Source organism: Equus przewalskii, chromosome 3 (genome assembly GCF_037783145.1).
Source record: "Equus przewalskii isolate Varuska chromosome 3, EquPr2, whole genome shotgun sequence".
NCBI lineage: Eukaryota > Metazoa > Chordata > Mammalia > Perissodactyla > Equidae > Equus > Equus przewalskii.
Window position 1 is genome coordinate 101,549,313 of NC_091833.1, and position 26,044 is coordinate 101,575,356.

At 39.8% G+C, this 26,044-nt stretch overlaps 1 long non-coding RNA gene across 1 annotated transcript; it reads left to right on the forward strand.

Annotated features, from left to right (window-relative positions):
* The first annotated feature begins 10,219 nt into the window (after nucleotides 1-10,219).
* LOC139082673 (uncharacterized) lies at nucleotides 10,220-24,299 on the forward strand. Its single transcript, XR_011538883.1, has 2 exons — nucleotides 10,220-10,880; nucleotides 23,739-24,299. It is a non-coding gene; the product is annotated as an uncharacterized lncRNA (long non-coding RNA).
* The last annotated feature ends 1,745 nt before the right edge of the window (nucleotides 24,300-26,044 follow it).

Here is a 26,044-nt window from a genome sequence, read left to right on the forward strand (position 1 = left end):
TTTGTTGGGGGGTGGAGCTCAATGAGAGGAAGCTTGAAATAAAGAAGTAAAAGATGTTCAAGATGCATGAAAGGGGGAATATGTCAGCTCTTTGACAATGAAGGAAACAAAGACAGGCCTTAGAAAACCCAATTTTGTACGAAATGTCCAGAAAAGGAAAAGAAGAATTAGAAGGGACGCTGTGAATAGTTGAAGGAAAGTGTTAATAATGTTCAGTGAAAAACAAAATCTAAATGCAGAAGTGATACACTCAGGGAAAAGTAGCCAAACAATCAAGATAATGGGGGAAAAAAAGAGTGTGAGGTCAGAGTACTTTAAAGAGAGACTCTGAGTAGCAATGTCCCTGGTTTCTGGAGTCCAAAGGAAAGTATGAGTCCAGATTCTGCTCCCTTTTCACTGCCTGAGACATTGAGAAGTTCCTTTAACTTTTTAAAGCATCAGTCTCTTTATCTATAGATAGGGCTGATGGGAAGAAAAAGTAACAGTATGTTTAAGAAAGTTTTGTGAACTTTAAGGAATTATAGTAGAGAAATAAGTAATTCCAAAGAAAACTTGAATAACACAAGCACACATATATAAATACAAACACATAGACACATGTACATTTTAAAGATCTCTCCAGCTGCTGGGTGGAGAACAGTTTGCACAGGAAATGAAAGTAGGGAGACCAGTTAAAAGACTGTTAAAGCCAGTGGAATAGAAAGTTCAGAATCAACCCATTGCATAATGGAAATTTGGTAAATGACTGAGTGGATGTTGTAGATCCATGAGAAAAGAGAGGACAATTAGTTATCTATTTGGAAAAAAATAAAAATGAATATGCACCTCACACAATATGCAAAAATTAGTTAAAGTAAAAGGCAATATTTAAAACTAAAAAAAAATTTGCATAGAATAGCATTCTCATTTTAAGGGAAAATTTTTGAATAAGACACAAAGTGAGCAACCTATAGAAAAAGGGAATGACAAATTTGACTATTAAAATTAGAAACTTTAGTTTATCAAAAGAATCCTCAAAGAAGGGGAAAGATATAAACACACACACACATCCTTAATTTCATCCACCTCCCACCAAGAAAACCACTATCCTGCAATTTGTTAATTATCCCCTTGCCTTTTTTACAGTTTTATCACACATACATGTGTTTCTACATAATATAGTTTTGCTTGGTTTTGAGATTTAAACAAATAGAATCATAATATGTTCTTTGGAGCTATGAAAACCATGGAATTATGGTTTCCAGCTCTATTCTTGTTGATTTAGGTAGCTACTCCATTATCACAGTCGTAGTGTGTTTCATGGAATAAGTATACCACAGAATGGTTATCTATTTCTCTTTTGTTCATCCTTTGAGTTGTTTCAAGGGGTTTGCTCTTATAAACAAAGTTATTGTGAACATTCTTGGACATGCCTCCCAGTGCTCACAGACAAGATTTCTTTATTGCAAGGGTTGGTGAACACTTTCTGCAAGGAGTCAAACATTTAATATTTTAGGCTTTGCAGACAATATGGTGTCAGTTGCAATTACTCAATTCTGCCTCTCTAGTATGAAAAAAGTCATAGTTAATATATTCCAATAAAACTTTATTCATATAAATAGGCAGTAGGCCAGATTTGGCTCAGGGGCTATAGTTTGCCAACCCTTGTTATAGATGATAATCAAAAAAAAATTAGTACTGAGGAAAAGAGCAAGCTGCAATAAAACATGTTATGATTCCATTTGTTCACATTTCAAGCCAAAGCAAAACTATATTATAATATAATATAATGCAGAGATACATATATGTATAGCATAACTATAAAGAAAGCAAGGGGATCATCAACAAAATGCAGGGTGGTGGTTTTCTCAGGGGATAGGGAATGAGTGCAATCAAGGACTCTTCAAAGATGGTGGCGATCTTCTGAACCTTAAACTGGCTGGTGGATATAGGGAGGTCATTTCACTATTATTTTTTAACTAGTACGTTTAAGTCCTGCAGACTCCCTGATTAAAAAAAATAAAATATGTATGCATGTGTGTGTGTGTGTGTGTGTGTGTTATGCTTTATTTCCAAATAAAAACAAAGAATTAAAAAAGAGTCTATTACAGTGGTCCCGGGGATGGTGGTTTGGTCCAAGCTGGTGGAGACTAAGACATGGGGTCAAATCTGTGATGTATTTTGGAGGCAGAAATGACAAGACTCTGTGATTATTTGCTTGTAGGTGGATAGTCAAGGATGACTCCCAAGGATTTGGCATGAGGACTGGGTAGACACAGCATTGTTTCTTGAAATGGGAGGACTTGGGTAGGGTGAGGCAGAGTTTAATGTTGAGTAAATTTGTGATGCCCGTGAGATGCCTGAGAGGAGATGGCTTTGGGCAGTTGAATGTATAGATCCTGTTCCGAAGACAGACCAAGACTGGAGAACTAAACAGGGAGTCGGTAGCGTGAAGATAGCATTTCATGCTGTGGGAGTGGTTGGGATAAGCGGTACTGAGCACAGAGCGGGGCTGTATGTTTAGTGGTAGCGGTAAGTGCTTAGAGTCAAATCCATAGTCTGCCACCCACCTGCCAAAATGACCTGGGAAAGTTGCTAAATCTTCTCTGACTTAATTTCTTCAATATATGAAGACAAACACAGTAAGGTGCGCTGCACATCCCAGCACATAGTAGGTGCTTGACAAAAGGTGGCTCTTAATTACTATTATTATATCATCAAGGTCACAGAAAATGCTGGCCCAATGAACAAGCAGGGACACATAAGAAAAGTTTCATCTTCAATTCTGCCCTTTTTCATTCTCGCTGGGGAGAAATATTCAAACTTCTACCAAAACTCTATCTTTTATTCCCAGCCTGAGGCAAGTAGAAAGCAGTGGGGAGAAACCAAGGAAGGAGAAAGGAGGGAGGGAACGCTGATTTACCAGATTATACTGCGTTTTAACACAACATAAATCTCACCGAACTTGTTTCTGCCATTGGCATCGCATCCTGCTCTCCCTCTAAGGAGTCTGCCCAAGTCCCTAAATGTCTCTGGACCACGTGCAAACTTTGTTTTCCTTTCCTCTTTTCTTTACTTTTCATCGAGCTCACCCACCCACACCATTTTCCCTCCATGAAAGCCGCTATGCTCATCTGGAAAAACATGAAGCTCTCAGTTCTGTCTGTCACTGGGAAACATTTTCAGATATTGGGTACAAAGATTGCTGAAGAAAAAAAAATTGTGCTCTCTCCTACCTGCTGGAGTGGCTGCTGCTCTACCAAATTTAATGAAAGATTGCCATCAGGTGTCTAAATGCTTAAGAGACCCAAAGGTCACAGGATGCCTCATGTGCTGTTGCACAACCTAACGCAAATCACAGACTCACAAAGCTGACAGAGAGGAAGTAACAGATCTAATCATGAAACTCCTTTTCCATTATCTTGTCCAGATTTTTACACAAATCTTCAAAAATATTAAATGATTTAAAATATTTTCTATGAGAAAACGTGAAATCAAAACCTCACCTTTTTCATAACTCACTGCTGTATGTTTTACAACTGAAATTCAATCATTATTAGCCATGATCTCTTTATTAGGAACTATTAGGAATGATCTTTTAATTGTAAATGTATTAACCAAAAACATTATTCCTTTTGAGTGAAATGATATAAAATACTGAAGTGGTCTCAACTTTCAGAAAATTGCAAAGCTATAGTTCAGTTTCAAACACAATAATTCATTCATTTATTCAACCACTATTTAATGAGCAGATACTAAGTGCTAGAGACTGTTCTAGATTCCAGATAGAAGCAACAGAACATGATAGACAGGGTCCCTACACTCAGAGTTGTGGGAAGTTGAAGTGGGAGAGGCTGATAATAAACAAAAATATAAACCATGTGATTACAGAGTATGAGAAGTGCTTTGAGGAAAAATAAACAGAGTGGGTCAAAAGACCCAGGAGGCAGTGTTGGGGGAAGGGGCAACCCCACTAAAGAGGGGATATGGGCATCAAAACCAGAAGGATAGGAATGACCTAGTCAGGTATGATGGTGGGGGGCGGGGAGCAGTAAAGTCTACAAGGCAGTGAGATTTGCAAATGCAAAGGCCCTGGCTGGGAAAGAACTGGCATGTTTATGAATCACAAAGGAAGCCAGTGGATGGGTGTAGAGAGGAAAGAAGCGAATGTAAGATATAAGTGCATCTGCAAAGCCTTATGGGCCATGCCAGGCTTATGTCCAAACTAATCGATTACCTTTACACCCAGGCGCTCTTCCCACGTGTGTTCAATCTGACCACAAATCTGGTGGCTGTTTTGATTTCTCCTTTGTCAGCTGTGTCCTACAGTTGCTCAGGTTTACCTATGCAACCTTTTACAAATCCCGCTCGAAGCCCCTGGCCTAATTTAGGCCCTCACTATTTTTCACCTGGCCCATTGAAGAAGCCCGGGGCTCTGGCTTCCTGCTGCCACCCTCTCCTCCTCCAGCCTAAAGTTTTTCCACTCTATTGCAAAGTTAGCTTGTTAAGGTACCTCTGACCAAGCTACTCCACCTCAAACAGCTTCAGAAGCTCCCCACTGCTCGACACACAATTGAAGGCCTCTCACAGTCTCGCCTGAATTTACATTCCCTGCTTCACCTCCTGCGTTAGCTTCCTAGGGCTGCTGTAACGAAGTACCACAGACTGGGTTACTTCAACAACAAAAATTTACCGTCCCACGCTTCTGGAGGCTAGAAGTCCAAAATCAAGGTGTTGACATGGTTGGTCCCTTTTGAGACCTATGGGAGAAGGATCTGTTCCAGTCTTTTATCTTTGTCTTATAGATGGGCATCTTCTCCCTGTGTCTCTTTACAACATCTTCCTTCTCTGTTTGCATCAAAATCTCTTCTTATAAGGACACCAGTCATATTGGATGAGGGCCACCCTAAGACCTTGTTTTAATTTGATTACCTCTGTCAATATCCTATTGCCAAGTAAGGTCACATTCTGAAGTACTGGGGTTTAGAAATTCAACATAAAAATTTGGGGGGAAACACAATTAAACCCATAAAACCTCCCATCTCCCATGTAATACTCATCCTATGCTCTGATCTCTTAACACTCAGTTCCCCAAACCATTCCAGTACTCTGACACGACTGGGTGTTCCCTCATTCTTTTCCCTATGCATATGGAATTCCCTTCCTGTCTTAATTTGGTAAAGTCTTATCCACCAAAAACATTAATCTCAAAAGTTATGGCCTCTGTAAAGTCCCGTACCTCCCCGATACACACAATTCTATAATAGGAAGAAATGGCCTCACCCACTTGTGTTTTTCTACCAGTTTTTCTACAACTAGACATGACTTGTGATGCATTATATTAATTAGTTTGGGGCAGGTCCATCTCCCCAGATAGAGGGTAGTGAGCTGCTACATGCCCAGCATGTAATAAGCACTCAATAAATGCTTAGTCGACCATGCTGCATAGCATTGCTTTCACTGTTAGACTGTTGGTTTTCTTTTCAGAAACATTTTTGTTGGAGACCTCTGACAATGACAAATGACATTATCAAAATAATGATGGAGACAATGTGATGGATCATGTTGTCAGACTCTGCAATTTATTTTATATATGAAGTATTGACCAGCTGTGTGATTGAAGGAAAATAAAAGTATTATCCATTGGATGACTGGTTGGACTTGACAACCTTTAAGCTCTCTTCCACCCCTGGCATGTTATGACGGAACTTTCAGTTGGATTTGAATAGCTGTTTAATTGCTAGCCCATCCTATCCCCCACCCCATAAACAATACTTCATTACCCAGAATTTAAAAGTGCATTGCAATGAATACTAATCCAAAGCATTAGTCAATGAATAAATGCGTCCCATGGTCAAATGAGTTTGTCTAAAGCTAAATTCCAAATCTCCTTTGTGAAGATGACAATGACATCAACATATTAAAGACTCTGACCTGACAAACCAGCAGCAAAGAAGAGTTTTTAAATGTGTTCCAACATTTCTCCCAAGTATTTGATTACAGAAACTTTTATATATATAAAGATATACACACATATATAATGCATAAATTTATAAAATATTTCTTTCATATCAATGTATATACATATATTTACATACAGCATAAAATATATGTTTTGTATATAAATGCAGATAGATATATAGATGACAATATTGCAAACAAACATTTCATCTAAGAAATTAGTGTTCCATGGAAGCTACTTTAGGAAAAGTGGACCCAGTAACAATCAGTGAATCTAATAACAAAGGAGTATGTTTTATTAGAAGTGGTTATTCATATTTCTATTTTAATACTAGATACTTGTATTTTTCTCCCACTCTACACACACGCAGGCTAGAGGAAATAAGACAAAACCCATTTCTCCGTCTAATTCCTCCCTAAAGACATTATAGCAGCAAGAGTCCTGAACCTACGGTAGAACTAGTGATTATAATTTTGTGGTTAGCGCTTTAGGTGACAGATTCTCTCAGTATTTGCTCACCAGACGTTGTCTATGGTTTTGGAAGGGCTCTACATTAGATCCCTGACTCATGACGATTTTGCAAATAATGATTGTGATGATCAGTCTTATGTGTCAATTTAGCTGGCTCTAGCCTGAGCTTATTCAATCAAACACTAATTTAGGTGTTGCTCTGAAAGTATTTTTTAGATGGGATGAAAGTCCATAATCCGTTGCCTTTAAGTAAGAGACATTGTTTTAGATAATCTGGGTAGACCGGATTCAATCCATTGAAAGGCCTTAATTGCAGATGGGGCTTCCGTGATGAAGCAGACATTGCACCTCTGGGCATCAGCTTCAGCTTGAGTCCATGAATTCCGGCAACCCCTTCCTGATGACTCACCCTATGGATTTTGGACTTGCCTAGACAGTCCCACAGTTGCATAAGCTAATTCTTTACAATAAATCTGTTAATATATATCTCCTGCTGGTTCTGCTCTTCTGACTGAGCACTGATTGATACCAAGGTGATGCATTTTCTATGACCACCACCCTACACTTTTTTCTTTTCTTGGTCAAGAACCTCTTAAGGGAAGGGAGCAAATCTCGTTCATCTCGGTGGTCCCAGTACCCAAAGGACCTGGCAGAGTTCAGCTCAGTAAATGTGCACTGAATGAAATAATTAATCAATACAGACTGAACCCATTGCAATGGCACATTTAAATAGGCTTTTTTTGTGCTTCTGTATGGTTTTTATAATAACCCATTGAGGTCATATTTTTTGTGGTTTTGCTGATAAAGGAAAAGAATTCTATTTTTCTCTATCCTTCTATAGAATGAAAGAGAAATATAAAAGCACCATAAACTCAAGCCTTGGCTAATTATTAGGGAAATTACATGGAGCAAGCACAGCAAACAAAATAGTTTCAAGGATAATAACACTGTGGCATTTTATAGAACTGTAGAATTTTGTAATGAAAAAGTTTCTTATCAATCTTATGATACAATCCCATAATTTTGCAAAAGAGGAGACTGATTTTTTTAAACCATTTTTATCACACGTTAAAATTCAGGTATATCATAAGAAAAAACCTAGAATTTCAATGGGGCTATATTGGTAAGGAGAAAAAAACTGTATAATTTTCACTGAGTGTATATGATAGATGTTCCACTGGGTCGTTTGCATTCCCAACAAGCATGTTCCTCCCTCAACAATAGGTCAAGTGATTATGATAAAGTGAAATAGGGTTATGATGTGTATGTGTAGGGGTGGAGAGGGGGGAAGATAAATAAATGTTCCTTGTTCAGGAGAAGAGAAATGAGGAAAATAACTCACAGTAGAGTTCTACTATATGCCAGCCTTGGTGATATAGAGAGATAATGAAGTAAGTTGTACATCTTATATCATTTAATCTTTACAATCTTGTGAGATAGGTTTTGTTGTCGATATTTTACAGAGGATGCTCAGCTAGGTTGAGAAATTGGGTTGATAACTAGTTAGTCAAAGAGGCAGGATTTGAATTCAGGGCTGACTCCAAGGTTGATGTCGTTTTCACTACATAAATGCTTCCCTTGCATTTCTCTCACACTTTACACTGGATAAACTCTTTAATATATGTTTGGGTTTGGGATTGTAAATAATCACACTTCTTTCCCACACTCATCTTTTAAGAAAGGAGCAAAAACATTAGATAGATGGTGGACAACTATCCCCTTTTTTATAGGTAAAAGTAGAAAGATGAAGTCAGCTTCAATGTGCAGCCAATTAGGGCTTCCTAATACGACGCCCCAAATCGAGGCATTGGGAAGACCCCCCTAAGGGAGAATGGAGGCCTGCAGATCAGACACTGTTGCTCAAAACCTTTGGATGACATGCTTTTTTCCTTATTATTAGGAAAAGTTGGAACTCTATCCCATCCTTTGGAAACAAGGCTTAGGCCCTGATCCACACGGGCTAACTATGAGGAAGACCAAAGCAGAAAACACCCACGCTGTAGGCAGGCACATCCAAAGGGAGAAACGGGAAATGGATTTAGCTATGCACGTTCAGCACCCTCTTCCCAATCTCACCAGTCAGAAAGGCCACGCTGCTCCACGTGAGAGGAGTGGCGAGTGGTGGAGAAAGACCAGAGGCACACCTTCTAAACTTTTCCCTCCAGAAAGTGTGGCGGAACCCACTCCACCATCACTCCTCACCCTGCTAGTCAGGGAAATTTAAGGAGTGGGAATTGGGGCCCTTACTGATATTTTTCAACTACGTCAATCAGAATGTAGCTCCCTCTCTGGATGGAGATGGGGGAGGAGTAGAAGATTAGTATTTTATTTGGGACAATCTTAATCCCACTATCACGGGGTGGTTCCCCCAGACCACTGCCTCTTTGGAAGAGCAAAGGGAGGCTGGGCTTTTCCTAAAGAAGGCTCTGAAATTGCCAAAACACCAAGATTAGTTAAACACCAAGGCCAAGTTCTACCCACGTTTGCGAATTCATTTCGTAGTCTACTTACCATCCAAAGTTTTGCCCAGTAAATTATCCTACACGGCTTATCAGAGCTATACAAAGTATATTAATTTCCTGTGGCTGCCGTAACAAATTAGCACAAACCGGGTGGCTTAAAAGAACAGAAATCTATTTTCTCATAGTTCTGGAGGATAGGAGTCTGAATCAAGGTGTTGGCAGGGCCGTACTTCCTCTGAAACGTGTAGGGGAGAGTCCTTCCTTGCTTCTTCCAGCTTCTGGTGTTTGCTGGCGAGGCTTTAAGTTCCTCGGCTTGTCACTGCCCGACTCCAATCTCTGTCTCCATCACATGGTAGTCTTCTCACTTTGTGTCTGTGTCTTCACATGGTGATCTGTTTTTTGTAACCTCTCTCTCTCCTTTTTATAAAGGCACCAGTCTTAGATGAAAGGCCCATCCTACTGCAGTATGACCTCTTCTTAATTAATTTCATCTACGACAACCCTATTTCCAAACAAGGTCACATTCTGAAGTACCAGGAGTTAGAACTTCAACACATATTTTTGAGGGACACAATTCGATCTACAACACAATCTATAATCTATACCTACATAAAGGTACTAAAACAATACAACATCAGCAACCTAAAAGAGCTCCAGATGTAAATGGTTAAATCTTTACATTCCTAGTGAAAAATTAAGGTCCAGAGATTAAACCTTCTTGCCTCTTAAGTTTGTGCCCAATGACATTCCAGTCCAAAAGTCCTGAAATTAAGGTCCCAAATTTATCTCATTCTGCTGCATCTCAACCAGAACATCTCTCTGTGATGTGTTCCTCCAGAAGCTGTGCTCCTGGACTGGAGGCAATGCCTTCAGGAATTAGTTCAATACAGTTTCCTTCGTGTCTTTTTCTCTCAAAAGTCTGAAGAGTCAATAGGACACACAAGATTATCACAGCAATACCCCCACATTGACACAGTTTAGAGGACAAGCCAGTCCCAGCCCCGAGAGCAAAGTTAGCCCTCTCTAACCCAGCAGTGGGTACAAGCCAAGCGAAGGAGGAAATATCCAAATAAATGAGCATATCCAAGTGAAGGAGGAGAGACACTGCTACAATGGTTACTTCTAGATTTTATGCTTTCCGTCAGGTCCACCACGAACCATTTGTGGGGTCGGGAGCAAGAATACAAATGGAAACCTTCATACCAGTGTCTAAATACTCAAAAGCTACAAATCAAGCTAACAAACTGTGTTACAAAATATGTTCTACCCTCCTATCTAGACAAAAATACAACTTGGAAGTCACATTAGAATTTAGAATTCTCAAACTCTTCCGTGTTCTTTTTCTATTGACGTTTTTAAGGACAGTTAGACCCCGAGGACATGGCTTTCTCTCCTGTACTCTGATCACAGAGCTCTTCTCCATTGCCCCCTTTACATTTTTTCACTATTTGGTTCTACCTCAGTTTTCTCGCTGCTGTTTCCAGAGCTAAACCCATTTCCTGAGTTTTGGCTCTATGTTCATCTAAAGTATCTTGAACTTTGTTTATCTATTCTCCCAGGTTTTTGCACTCTTTCCGTGTTCACCTGATTCCTGAGAGAAGGCATTCCAGACACAAGCCATCTTCGGTAAACTTGTGGGCAGTGGGTTTGTAACCCATCTCATGCAACTTTTTCTCCTCCTTCATTCAAAGAAGCTTTTCCAATGAATCAAGGGCACCATTAATTTCTGCTTATTAACAAAATCTACTACTCTTCTATGATTGAAGCCAGTGTCCGGACATCTGAAATATAAAACTGTTGTCCGAACCTCCATAACTGACAACCCTAGAGCCAAAGGGAATAAATGTAATGGGGGACAGGAGAATTAATGACTCTAGGACTCCATGAGCAAGCCATATGGAACCAAGAGGTTGGCCCTTCCAGAGTCCTGTCACTGACCCTCTCTATAAATCACAGAAAAGAGGGAAAGGAGAGAGAGAAAGAGAGAAGAAACAGAAGTGTGGCAGGTAATCTATTGTTTTTTTCTACCTAACAGAAATAACTTAAACGCTCAAGTCTAAAATACTAATTTTTTTGTACTCCAGTGGAACTGACCTGCCCCTTGAATTTTCAAATCCTGCTCTGATGTTCTAGAGAGAACACAATAAAAGCAACAACAGTAAAGATATTGTTATACATACTGACAGGTAAGAAGTCAGCATACTGCAGATCTGTTCATTTTGAAGTGAGTTTTAACTGGAAATAAAAATACTCCTCTCCTTATAATCTCATCACTGTCTCAGTTGAGCCTGTGAGGTCAAAGTCAGCTTTAGAAGTCCATTCATTCACTCCCAGGCTCCCTACTCTCAGCACAGCCCAAATGAGTTTCAACAACAAAAAGAACAATGACAAAGCTACACGATTAAAAATTCTGCATGTTGCTCTCCCCAGTCCTTACTGTCACCAAGAGGGGTAAATTCCATCCAAAGGAATTAAGATAAATTGAAGGAAGAGTCACGATTTCCCACTTACAAGATGATGTTGTCTCCATTTTACAGTTGAGAAAACCACAAGCCTTTGCATCATGTGCTGAACACACACTGATTATACCAAGACTGAGCAAAGATCTACACTGGTAGATTTCTGCCCTCAAGGATTATAGTATCTTGTGGGAGGGAGAATACTTCTAAATGATAGCCCATTGGGTCCTTTTGATTCTGAGAATCTTTGAATCTATAAGTTAGCAATTTTTATGAACCAAGACAATTAAAAGTAGATTATATTAGAAAGTTCCATATGTGTAAGAGAAAACATTTGACTGAAGGAATGGAAAAGATTTCAGGCAGGAAATGACATTTGAAATAGGGTAAAGTGGGTTGAAGTTTACACACTTTGATTCATGTAACTATTTTTCTATAACTCAACTCAATTTGCTCATGAGCCCTGATTCCCACCTTTTGGGGGTTAACAGACTCAATCATGCCATTTCAAGGTTATTCCATTATTTTTTATTGAGACTTAATTTCTTCCAGTTTAACTCTTTCATTTGGTTTGAACAAATCTCCAGAGTATTTTGTCTTGTTGTTTGTTGTTTTCTTTTGTTTTCAGGATCCCTGCCCACCCTTTTCCGTTTTTTCCCTTTAGATCTGATCTAAAGTCCCGGAGGGTCCTGCCTATCTCATGGTATCACCAGGAGGAGCAGGTGTCAGGTCTGCTTTCCCCAACAGGCCTCACTGGCCTTCACTGTGGTCTAACTGTTCCACCAGGTCATAGGATGTCCTGCACCAGAATCCACTAAGGTGTGGCCAGATATACCTGCATCCTTTGGGTATGGCACTAACATGCACCATTACGGTCCATGGTCCCTTTTGTGGCCTATACTCACAGACTGCTCATCCTCATCCCCACTCCAAGTCTCTCCCACTCAACCAGGCTTCTCAATGTTTCATTGCAACCTGACACAGCCTGGGAATTTTATACTGCTATCTCCAGACCTCACTGAAATTTGGGGGGCTCTGTGAGGCTGCCTTAAGTCCCACTCCTTCAGCATTTTTATCAGACACAACTATGGTACTGCCCTCAAGAGGAAAGCCAACAAACACATTCTGAACTCACGTCTGCAGTTCTTTCTCTTTTTTCTCCCCTCTCCTCCCTTTCCTTCTTCCCCTTGTCTTTTCTCTCCCTGTCTCCCTCCCTCTCCTCCTCTTCCCCCTTTCTTCCTTCTCTCCTTCTTCTCTCCCTCTTCTTCTTCCTCTCTCTGGTTCAAAAACCCTGGAGTCCAGAAGTCTTTGTTTTCCTTCCTGGGTGACAAAACTTCTCTTAGGCTCTAAGTGATAATCTGCCTTCTCTACAAGCCATGGCTTCGATCACCTCTGACAGACAGGCAGAGGCTGTGTCTGGCTTGTGTCTGGGATGCCTTTTCATATGTAAAACCCATCTCTGGAAGAAAAGGAAAAAAATCATTTCCTCTCTCAGCACAGCCAGGCTCCTGGAAACACTGACCCTCATTGGTGGCAGGAGAGACCAGGAGAACAAACGAAGCCGTTGGAGTTGTGTGGTTGTTCGGGGCTGTGTAGAGGTTAGGAAGCTTGGATTGGTGCGGGCTTCTGTGGATGACTGACCTAACAGGCTCAGCAGAAACAAGGATTAGTTATAAAACACTTTTTCATTCCAGTTGAAGCTCTCCTTAAAATAGGCAGAGCTGCAATATGTTGACTTTTTGAACACAGGTTACTTTAAAAAAAAAAAAAAAAAAGCAACTTTTATCACACTTCTTAAACATTCCTTGAAGCCAGTACTTTAAAATGTAAAGGGTAAAAAGTTCCACTGGCTACAGACCACTGGCGCTTGAGGTTGGAGCCTTTAATTATTATTTTCAGGAATAAAGAAGTGGTGTTAGGCTTGCTGCCTGAAATTCTAGGTCTTTCCACCTCTTTTGAGCTATCTGTGTACAAGCTCAATGAGAGGACTGTGGAGTGGCTACCTGCTCTTTCCGTGTCACCAATCCACTCCCCTCCTTGTTCTCAATCACCACATGGCTTCAAGTTGGCCCTGACTAGTCTTTCAAAATGTCTTCAAGTCACACTATTAAAGGGCTTATTCTAGGTAGAAAAAACAAGAACAATAACAATGAGCATACAGTGTGTGGAGTGGGAGAAGAGGATAGCGAGTCCTAGAGTCTGACTTAAGTTAAGATTTAGGCCATACACTGAAGAGCCATGCTTGTAGAGTTCATATTCAATAGACAAGGAAGAACCATTAAAACGCTTAGGTTTGTGAGTAACGTAACTGAACCAAGTCTAGAAAAAAACTTAATGATCTGAAACAGTCCTCCGTAGGAGCTCAGAATAGATGTGACCTCGGGGAGAAAAATATAATTTACAGACACAATATATGGGCAGAGGGGTACTGTGTCCTATAAAAATGCCCCTTTCCCACTGGCTCTGCGACCCGGACGGGAAGCACTGGAGTTCCGCCCGGGCAGCAGACAAAACTCTCTGTCTGCCATTAGCAGAGGGGCCACGCCGAGCATTCATGGCTCCGGGAGAGGCCCGGAGAGAATCCCAGAGGGCGGCGCGACCCCCAGCTGCCGTTGCCCGCCCCGTGGGACTAGGGATAGCCAGAGATCTTGGAGAGGACCGGGGCTGGGGGAAGTTTCAAAGGCCGGCTCTGTGACCCGGACGGGAAGCGCCGGAGTTCCGCCCAGGCAGCAGACAAAACTCTCTGTCTGCCATTAGCAGAGGGGCCACGCTGAGCATTCACGGCTCCGGGAGAGGCCTGGAGAGAATCCCAGAGGGCGGGGCGACCCCCAGCTCCCATTGCCCGCCCCGTGGGTCTAGGGATAGCCGGAGATCTCGGAGAGGACTGGGGCTGGGGGGAGTTCCAGAGACCCAGCTTCGTAGCCTAGGGGGAAACCCTACAGGCTCACAGCAGCGTTAGGGAAAGCCTCTGCACAGCACCAGTAGAAGGCACCCAGCCACCAGCCACAAGGCTGGAAGACCCCAGGGCAAAAGCAGCATAGCTAGGTGAACTAACCACAGACTGTAGAAGATGCCAATAGCTCTCCTACGACCCATAGAGGACAAGTGAGATTTTGTGGGTGCTGACAGCAACGGAGCGACAAATATAAGTGATCCCACCCCTGGCCGCTGGAAAAGCCCATAACACCATTGCAGACCCCAAGGAGAGAGCACATCTAGGTGGGCTGCAACAGTAGGCACCAGCAGCCTGAAGCCCCCCTGTGACGGCCCCCACAGCAGAGGAGGGAATCCAAAGGGCCACTGTGGCTACGAGGAGGGGCCCAGGCCCAGTTAGCAACTGCGGACAGGGTTCCTGGTTGGTGCAGTATAAACAGCTGCTCCCCCACCGCAGCAGCTGAAACAAGTGAAAGGAGCAACTAAACTCTATCTCCATGCAGAGGCACAAATCAACAACATCAAGCAATATGAAAAAATACATTAAATCTCCAGAACAGAAAGAAAGTAACAAATACACAGAAAACAATCCCAAAGAAAATGAGATATATAACCTAAATGATGATGACTTCAAAACAGCCATCATTAAAATTCTCAATGAGTTAAGAGAGAGTTCTAGCCGTCAACTCAACGAGTTCAGGAGCTATGTCACAAAAGAGTTTGATACGATAAAGAAGAACCAAACAGAAATATTGGAAATGAAGAACACAATAGAGGAGATTAAGAAAAATCTAGATGCTCTGAACAGTAGGGCCGATAATATGGAGGAAAGAATTAGCAATTTGGAAGATGGCAATATAGAATTGCTGCAGGCAGAGGAGGAGAGAGAAGCAAGACTAAAAAGAAATGAAGAAACTCTCCGAGAATTATCAGACACAATTAGGAGATGCAACGTAAGGATTATAGGTATACCAGAGGGAGAAGAGAAGGAGAAAGGGGCAGAAAGCCTATTCAAAGAAATAATGGCTGAGAACTTCCCAAATCTGGTGAGGGAGATGGATCTTCAGGTGACAGAAGCCAATAGATCTCCAAACTTTATCAATGCAAGAAGACCAACTCCACGCCATATAGTAGTGAAGCTAGCAAAAGTCAACGACAAGGAGAAAATACTAAGGACAGCCAGGCAAAAGAAACTAACCTACAAAGGAACCCCCATCAGGCTATCAGCAGATTTCTCAGCAGAAACTTTACAGGCTAGAAGAGAGTGGAATGATATATTCAAAAATCTGAAGGACAAAAATCTACAGCCGAGAATTCTCTACCCAGCGAAAATATCCTTCAAATATGATGGAGAAATAAAAACTTTCGCAGATAGACAAAAATTAAGGGAGTTCATTGCCACAAAACCTCCTCTTCAGGAAATCCTCAGGAAAACCCTCATTCCTGAAAAATCCAAAAAAGGAAAGGGGCTACAAAACCAAGAGCAGAGGAGATAAGTAGAAGGACAACAACAGAGAGTAGCAGCTCTACATCAGAACAGATTAAACCATGGGACGAGAAACAAAGGAAACTCAAGAAAACCGGAAAACAAGACACAAAATGGTAGTGGTAGGCCCCCACATCTCAATAATCACTCTAAATGTAAATGGATTGAACTCCCCAATCAAAAGACACAGAGTGGCAGGATGGATCAAAGAACAAGATCCAACAATATGCTGCCTCCAGGAAACACACCTCAGCCCCAAAGACAAACACAGACTCAGAGTGAAGGGATGGAGAACAATACTCCAAGCTAATAATGAACAAAAGAAAGCAGGTGTCGCTATACTAATATCAGACAAGGTAGATTTCAAAGCAAAACAGATAAAGAAAGATAAAGAGGGAAAGTATATAATGATAAAAGGGACTCTCCACCAAGAAGACATAACACTTATAAATATATACGCACCCAACACAGGAGCACCAAAATTTGTAAAGCAACTCTTAATAGAACTAAAAGAAGACATCAACAACAATACAATAATAGTAGGGGACCTCAACACACCATTAACACCAATAGACAGAACATCCAGACAGAAAATCAACAAGGAAATAATAGAATTAAATGAAAAATTAGACCAGATGGACTTAATAGATATATATAGAACACTTCATCCAAAAACAGCAGGTTACACATTCTTCTCAAGTGCACATGGAACATTCTCAAGGATTGACCATATTTTGGGAACCAAAGCAAACATCAATAAATACAAGAGAGTTGAAATAATATCAAGCATCTTTTCTGATCATAATGCTATTAAACTAGAAATCAACTACAAGAAAAAAGCAGAGAAAGGTGCAAAAATGTGGAGACTAAACAACACGCTTCTCAACAAACAATGGATCATTGAAGAAATTAAAGAAGAAATCAAATTTTATCTGGAGACTAATGAAAATGAGAACACGACATACCAAAACATTTGGGATGCAGCAAAAGCAGTCCTAAGAGGGAAATTCATCGCAATACAGGCCCACCTCACTAAACAAGAAAAAGCTCACATAAGCAACCTCAAATGACACCTAACAGAACTAGAAAAAGAAGAACAAACAAAGCCCAGAGTCAGTAGAAGGAGGGAAATAATAAAAATAAGAGCAGAAATAAACGATATTGAAACAAAAAAGACAATAGAAAGGATCAATGAAACAAAGAGTTGGTTCTTCGAAAGAATTAACAAAATTGACAAACCCCTAGCCAGACTCACCAAGAAAAGAAGAGAGAAATCGCAAATTAATAAAATTAGGAATGACAGAGGAGAAATCACAACAGATACCAATGAAATACAAGAGATCATAAGAGAATACTATGAAAAACTATATGCCAACAAATTGAACAACCTGGAAGAAATGGACAAATTCCTAGACTCCTACAATCTCCCCAAACTGAATCAGGAAGAAATGGAGAATCTGAATAGGCCAATCACAAGTAAGGAAATAGAAACAGTAATCAAAAACCTCCCCAAAAATAAGAGTCCAGGACCAGACGGCTTCTCTGGAGAATTCCACCAAACATTCAAAGAAGACTTAATACCTATTCTCCTCAAACTGTTCCAGAAAATTGAGAAAGATGGAGAACTCCCTAACACATTCTATGAAGCCAACATCACCCTGATCCCCAAACCTGACAAGGACAACACAAAGAAGGAGAACTACAGGCCGATATCACTGATGAACATAGATGCAAAAATCCTCAACAAAATTTTGGCAAACCGATTACAGCAATACATCAAAAAGATTATACACCATGATCAAGTGGGATTTATACCAGGGACACAGGGATGGTTCAACATCCGCAAGTCAATCAACATGATACACTACATCAACAAAATGAAAAACAAAAACCACATGATCATCTCAATAGATGCAGAGAAAGCATTCGACAAGATCCAACACCCATTTATGATAAAAACCCTCAGTAAAATGGGTATAGAAGGAAAGTACCTCAACATAATAAAGGCCATATATGATAGACCCACAGCCAACATCATACTCAATGGACAAAAACTGAAAGCCATCCCTCTGAGGACAGGAACAAGACAAGGGTGCCCACTTTCACCACTCCTATTCAACATAGTACTGGAGGTGCTGGCCAGAGCAATTCGGCAGGAAAAAGAAATAAAAGGAATCCAAATAGGTAACGAAGAAGTAAAACTCTCGTTGTTTGCAGACGACATGATCTTATATATAGAAAACCCCAAAGAATCCACAGAAAAACTATTAGAAATAATCAACAACTACAGCAAAGTAGCAGGGTATAAAATTAACGTGCATAAATCAGTAGCATTTCTATACACTAACAATGAACTAACAGAAAAAGAACTCAAGAACTCAATCCCATTCACAATCACAACGAAAAGAATAAAATACCTTGGGATAAACTTAACCAAGGAAGTGAAGGATCTATACAATGAAAACTACAAGACTTTCTTGAAAGAAATTGACGATGACATAAAGAGATGGAAAGACATTCCTTGTACATGGATTGGAAGAATAAACATAGTTAAAATGTCCATACTACCTAAAGCAATATACAGATTCAATGCTATCCCAATCAGAATCCCAAGAACATTCTTCACAGATATTGAACAAACAATCCTAAAATTCATATGGGGCAGCAAAAGACCGCGAATTGCTAAAGCAATCCTGAGCAAGAAAAACAAAGCCGGCAGAATCACAATCCCAGATTTCAAAACATACTACAAAGCTACAGTGATCAAAACAGCATGGTACTGGTACAAAAACAGGTCCACAGATCAATGGAACAGAATTGAAAGCCCAGAGATAAAACCACACATCTATGGACAGCTAATCTTCGACAAAGGAGCAGAGGGCCTACAATGGAGAAAAGAAAGTCTCTTCAACAAATGGTGCTGGGAAAACTGGACAGCCACATGCAAAAGATTGAAAATTGACCAGTCTTTTTCACCACACACCAAAATAAACTCAAAATGGATCAAAGACCTAAAGATTAGGCCTGAGACAATGTCTTTTGGAAGAGAATATAGGCAGTACACTCTTTGACATCAGTTTCAAAAGAATCTTTTCGGACCCTGTAACTCCTCAGTTGAGGGAAACAATAGAAAGAATAAACAAATGGGACTTCATCAGACTAAAGAGCTTCTTCAAGGCAAGGGAAAACAGGATTGAAACAAAAAAACAGCTCACTAATTGGGAAAAAATATTCACAAGCCACTTATCCGACAAAGGGTTAATCTCCATAATATACAAAGAACTCACACGGCTTAACAGCAAAAAAACAAACAACCCGATCAAAAAATGGGCAGAAGACATGAACAGACATTTCTCAAAAGAAGATATGAATATGGCCAATAGACACATGAAAAGATGTTCATCATCGCTAATCATCAGGGAAATGCAAATCAAAACTACACTAAGATATCTCCTTACACCCGTTAGATTGGCAAAAACATCCAAAACCAAGAGTGACAAATGTCGGAGAGGTTGTGGAGAAAAAGGAACCCTCATACACTGTCGGTGGGAATGCAAACTGGTACAACCACTATGGAAAACAGTATGGAGATTTCTCAAAAAGTTAAAAATAGAAATACCCTATGACCCAGCCATCCCATTACTGGGTATCTATCCTAAGAACCTGATATCAGAAATCTCAAGAGTCCGTTGCACCCCTATGTTCATCGCAGCATTATTTACAATAGCAAAGACGTGGAACCAGCCTACATGCCCAGAAACTGATGATTGGATAAAGAAGATGTGGTATATATACACAATGGAATACTACTCAGCCATAAAAAAAGACAAAATTGGCCCATTCACAACAATGTGGATGGACCTTGAGGGTATTATGTTAAGCGAAATAAGCCAGTCAGACAAAGACGAACTCTATATGACTCTACTCATAGGTGGAATTTAGTATATTGATATGGAGATCTGATCGGTGGTTACCAGGGAAAAGGGGGGGTGGGGGGAGGGCACAGAGGGGGAAGTGGTGTACCCACAACATGACTAACAAAAATGTACAACTGAAATCTCACAAGGTTGTAATCTATCATAACATTAATAAAAAAAAAAAATGCCCCTTTCCCAAATCCAGAACCAATAACTTTCACTCAAAAGACCATAGAACTATCTTTAGTGAAAATACTTATCTATATCATTAGGGCATAGACATAATCTTAAGAAGTGAAAAATACATCAAGACAATTTTTTAAAAGAGTATTAAATATAGGTCACTCACAAAACCCCCTGGTTGATCACACCAAATGCATTCAGATTATGCTCTGATGACTTATACTGTGCCAGCCTGGCGTGACTTCCGAGTGGCAGCAGCTGAGATGTGCTTTAAAAATAGGTTTTCTTTAATTGGATTTGAAATCAATTAAAATCCCATTAGAAACATAATTGTAGTGATACAAATCATAAAACGGTATCTTTATAAAATAAACTAAAAAATGGGCGGCTACTTACATAATTAATACCCTGAACTGCGTAGCAAAACCTCCATCATACTTCTCAGTCACCACCTGCCCAGATGCACATAGATGCTTCACTTACTGAAGAAGGGAGAACTGGAAGAGAATGTTGAATGCAAGTGTGGACACCAATAAAACATATAGATCTCCACTGGTTCTCTTCTGAGGGAACCAAAAGCCCCATAGATATCCGAATAAGGGTTAGGATATACTCTACATCTTTTCTGCCAACTAGTTAACCAGTCAGAACATACTAAGCAACGGCCTCCCATCACTTACCTTTACAATTATTCAAGACCCAACTCAAATGTTGTTCTTTTGAGAAAGCTAAGCTTGACTCCCTCAGTGGCAGTTACTAATTGGCTCCTCAGAACAATTTTGACCCCTTGGCCTTTGTCACTTCAAAACTGCTTTCAGTATAGACTCTGTCCTTATTCTCAAAGTGTGGTCCTCAAACCAGCGGCATCAAAATCTACTGGGAGCTTGTTAGAAATGCAGAATCTCAAGCCCTACCCAGACCTGCTGAGTCAGAATCCACAGTGTGACAAGATGCACAGGTGGTTTGTCTAGACAGTGAAGTTTGAGAAGCAGTGCACATTTTCTTGTTCTTAAGAGATGCTTTGGGAAGAACCAAGTCTCAATAAAGATTTTTAAATAAATAAATGCTTTTTAAATTTTGAGGCATTAACAGAATTACATTAAAAAATTCAGCACATTTTTCTATATTGGGGGCACCCTTTGCTTCTGAGTGGTAATTAAATGAGACAATTACTTATCAAGCACTTATTCAAAGCAATTACATTTAAAGCACTTAGAGTGGCTATCATAGAGTTGACATTAAATTTTAGTTAATATCATCATTATCTAAATTGTTAGGCCAATTGGTTTCTTTACTCACATAGGCATGATCTCTGTGCTTTGGTCAATGTATTCCAGTATAACTTGGTTGAGTTTTGCTTCCATTGTAGAGCAAGAAAATGACACAGTATTATAGAGCCATTATTTAAAAAACAGTAGGAAAGGCTATGGAAAATGTGAGCTTTTTCTCTTGTAGCAGAATGACTGTGAGCCTTAATATTAGGAATACAATTATTATGGTCATCACATAGAACATTTCTTAAGTAGCCACTGGTGTCTGGAAAAATTCAGAGCCCACAGAAAACATATGTTCTATTCAGCATAGTATCACAAGAATGAAATTTTTAGGGGAGAATGAAAGAAATCTTCCTTCAACCAGAGTAAATTTCAATTTTCATCCATTTCTTCATCAATTTTACTTTTAAAACTCTCTTTAAAAGAAGATGATAAAAAAATCTCTGCGTTGAAAAAGTAGACATTTCCAGTTCTTGAACTAATACTTGAAGGGCCCATATACAAATGAAGTAGGTAGTTTAATTGTCCTTTTATCAGATTGGGGGGGAGGGCACCTGATAAGATTCCCTTCAGCAGCATATCGACTCTTTCAACCTTGCCTCTTGAAACCTTTCTGAACACAGGAGCTGATACTGCAGGTTTTATATTTATAATGATTAATTAATTCTGCACTAAGCAATGTTCTTGACTGCAAGAACAAAATCCACTTTAGAAAGCCTAAATGACAGCTTGCCTAAAATAATTAACACCCGTACTGATAGACTTGAAATGTTCTTACTCTACAGAGGCAGATCTCAGCAATTTAATTACTAGTATTTCTAATTGTTCCAGAATTATAATAAAAATAAGGAGAGTTTGACTAAGCAATGGTGTAGATGAAGAAATCAAACAAGGGCTATAAAATGAAGAAATAACATTTATATGTGGATACACCTAAATTGTTACATACAACCTAGGCACAACCATCGATTTTAGTTGGTTGAACTAGGAGCATAAAGATGGCACTGATTATGGCCGAGGTTTTAGGAGGAAGCTCTGAGAACGTCATTGCAGCTCTCTGGAATTATTAAACACTCCAGTGAAGTACTATGTAACTGCAACTTCTGAATGTCAGAGGTTTAGCACTTTCTTGAAGCTCCTTGGCCCTTCCTGTCAACTTTAACTATTATCTAGTTCACTGTGGGACTTAAAAATCTCCAAATTTAGGAGTTCTGACATCTGGTTCATGTGGCATAAGTAAATAAAAGAGGCAGAGGCATGTGATATTGTCTCTTGCCTTTTCCCATGAATTTCTGAGTAGAGTTCATAAAATTACCTTACAAGTGGAAGCTCTCAACCAAAGCAAACTCAGTGCAGAGCCTGTCAGATTACGTCTCTATAAAGTGGCAGCTTTGCTGATAAGAGACTTTTGATGACATCCTCATGATTCTCATTCTTCCATCCCCCTGTTTGGTATTCCCTAAATATCTAGTCAATGGATTCTAAATATTTTCTTCTCTCCCACATGAAATACTAACTACTTGTTTAAAAATTTGCTTATAAAAAGGTAAAAGCAACAGAGGTCCTATTTTGAGTGAACATTTTTTTTCTTAAGGGCAAAATAAGTTAGACTCTTCTTTTCTTTGTAGATTTCACAAGTGTAGTCCAAAATTTCATTGACAGAATTAATTCAGAAAATCTTTGATCACATTTTTCCGTTTTTATTATACTGCTGAAATCTTGCTGTGGCTACTAACTTCAATGCCTTCCATAGCTTGGAGAATCATCCAAATTGACAGAGCAGTTCTGTCAAGCTCCACTATCGAATGGTGTAGCCACTAGCCACTTATGAATTTCAAGTGCTTGAAATGTGACTAGTCCCCATTGAGATGTGCTGCAAATGTAAAATATATACTAGATCTCAAAGACGCAAGCACAAGAAAAAAAAATGAAAGAATGTAAAACACCTCATTAGTATTTTTCTATTGATTACACGTTTAAGTAAAAATATTTTGGATATATTGGGTCCAATAAAATGTATTATTAAAATTAACTTCTCTGGCTTCTTTTTACTTTTTTTTAAATGTTGGTATTGGAAAATTTTAATCACATATGTGTCTCATATTTTTAACTCACACTATATTTCCATTGGACAGTGTTGGTCTGCAGAGAGCAATACTCTTAACCATTTACAAAATACTCAACTGTATGATCTTAAGGCGGAAAGAGAGTGGGCTTTGGACTCTGGGAATTATGGGTTAAGATCCTTTTTCCAGGATTTTCTATAAATGAAAGCAGAATACTTACCTCTCAGAATTATTGTAAACAGTAAACGAATAAACTCTTAAAGGGCCGAAGGCGGTGCCTGACAATCTTGAAGGAGGAAGAGCATGGACTTGTCTAACGAGACAGAATAACATCTTTGAATATGCCCCTCTTCCCAGCAGCATGGTTGTGGGTCAAGAAACCTTAAACCATGATTTTTTTCACCCAAAAACTGAAAGTGATGGTCCAGCCTTGCCAAGTCATGATGGTGACAGCATAGTGTTCAATGAGTAGAAGCCATTATTAATACAGTCTCAATAAATTTTAATTATATTCCTTTTTCTTTCTATCTTTTACTGCTTACCAGGTGCCAGCGATTGTTTTTAAGAATTTCGGATACATTTTACTATTTAATCCTCATCACTATCACCACCACAACAATAGTAATAACCACTAAAGATCACAGAGGTTTGACCAGGTGCTGAGAGAAGTGTCTTACCTGTGTCGTCTTACAACATCATGATGAATTGTGCACTCTGGTGAAGAAAGTGAGACAACAAGCATTGCAGCCATATTTTATGGATGAAGAAATTGAGGCTCAGAGACGCTAAGTAACCTCCCAAAGTCACAGGATTAGTAGGAGACAGAGCTGAGTCTACTCCATTGGTTCCAAAGTCGATCTCTTAGTCACCCCCACACTGTCTGCACCCTCTTTCCCCTCATAGCTTTATTCCTCCTCATCTTCTTCCGTCTCCTGCCTTTTCCTTTCTTCTTCTCATCCTATTCTTCCTTCCTTTATGTCTCCTGTTTTTCAATTCTCTCTTCTCTCCAACCATTTTTAAGATGCCAGCTTATATATGCAAATATTCTTTTTTTCTTCCAGCAATGTCTAGTTCAGTGCATTAAAGAATTGCGTTTTTCAACTTTCTTTTTAAGCATCTCCATCAAAATTGTCTCTGCCCCTGATGTTGTGTCTGCACTTTCATCTAGGAATTAAGGTCTGGTGTGTTCCCTTTTGGGTTACTGCCCCTCTAATATATTAATCAGTGGACCCAGGCCGCCAGAGGGTGCTTCTTGGGAGTTGCAGTTGAGGACTGTCAGATATCTAGGCAAAACAGGGTCATGATCGCCCTGCTGCTAGATTCCAAACTGACAAGAATATACAAGATGCCACATTAGAAGTTGTAGGATTAAGTGCTCAACATCTCCTTGGACATTGTCTAGGCCAGCTCCCTACATTTTACAAATAAGGAAATGTGATCCCAAAGAGAGTGTTACTTGATTTTGATTTTCACACAGCTATGTAGCCAATTGTTCTTTATACTATACTAGTCTATACCCCAGACATTTATTTTTAATAAATAGCTAAAACTCTAGTATTAAATACAAAGCTCCATTTGAGAAAAGAAAATTCAGGGAAAGCAATGTAATGTTAACATTTTTGTGGCTGAATCCCATTATTACTTTTTTAATCTGTTTATCTCTATCCCTTTACCCTGTTTTAAATTGTACCCATGTCCCCATAGTCAACCCATCCTTGCCTCAAAGCTTCAGTGCAGAAGAGAGCGACCTGCCCTTTTCCCCATACTTGACCTTCCAGCATCCGATGGAAAACTAAACGCTTAGTTTCAAGAGTGCAAATCCAGCCTGCCTGCTGTTGTACAAATCAAAACAAAGATACCAAGTTTTGGTGGATTTCTCGGTTGCATCATCTCTTTCCACAGATCTAAGCCCTCAGTACATATCAGGAGTCACTGTGATATGACTGGAGCTTTACCATTTTAAAAATCACTCTGGGAAAGCATGCAAAGCTAAATGAAACTCTCTAAGCATTTCTGATCCAACCTTACTAATCATTTCTCTATCCACCTCTAGGAAAGCTTTTCAAACTTCAGAGCATCACTTCCTGTTTATCGACTCTCAATCACAGTGAGTCACTGTGCAACACCAGGGGAGGGTAATTATTTGAAAATGACTTCACAAGTAGTCTTCTCAATCAGAGAGAACATTTGCAAACTCCTCCTTGCGGCAGCGTACTCCCACCATGTTTTATGCAGTACCCCCCACCACCATTACTTGTCACATTCCAGAATCAATTATTGCTAGTATACCTACTAAGAAGGTGACAGAAATGGTCGTTTATTGTTCTACATCTTTAGTATGCCAATGAGAAATGAGCTACAAATTTAACCTTGACCAGACTGTAATAAATTTGAATGAAATAATGTTAATTTGTAGCAACCACAGCACGCGTTGACATCCCTGTAATCTCTGAGGCTGGTTACCAGTCCTTCTGATCCATATCACTAGCAGGGGAATCTAAATCTTCCCCATCTCATAGGCTCATTTGTTCTTAGGAGAGTTAGGTATATTTTCCAGTTTTGCTTTCTGGTGAGTGAACAGAAAGAAATCACCAGCATCGATATCTTCAAAAGACATCACTGGAGTATCCATCTACACCCCACAAGACTCTGGGCATCACATAATACCAGATAAGCAGATGTGGTCCTGCCCTCCAGGAGCTTAAATAGATACCCAGACTGTGGATACAATATAGGCTTAAAGCACACACTTCTGCTCCTGTGTTGCGTGCGGGCACATCACTTAGTTATAGAACATAAAAATACTGGGGTTTAACACCACTTACCTCTGCAGTCTCTATTCATGAAGCAA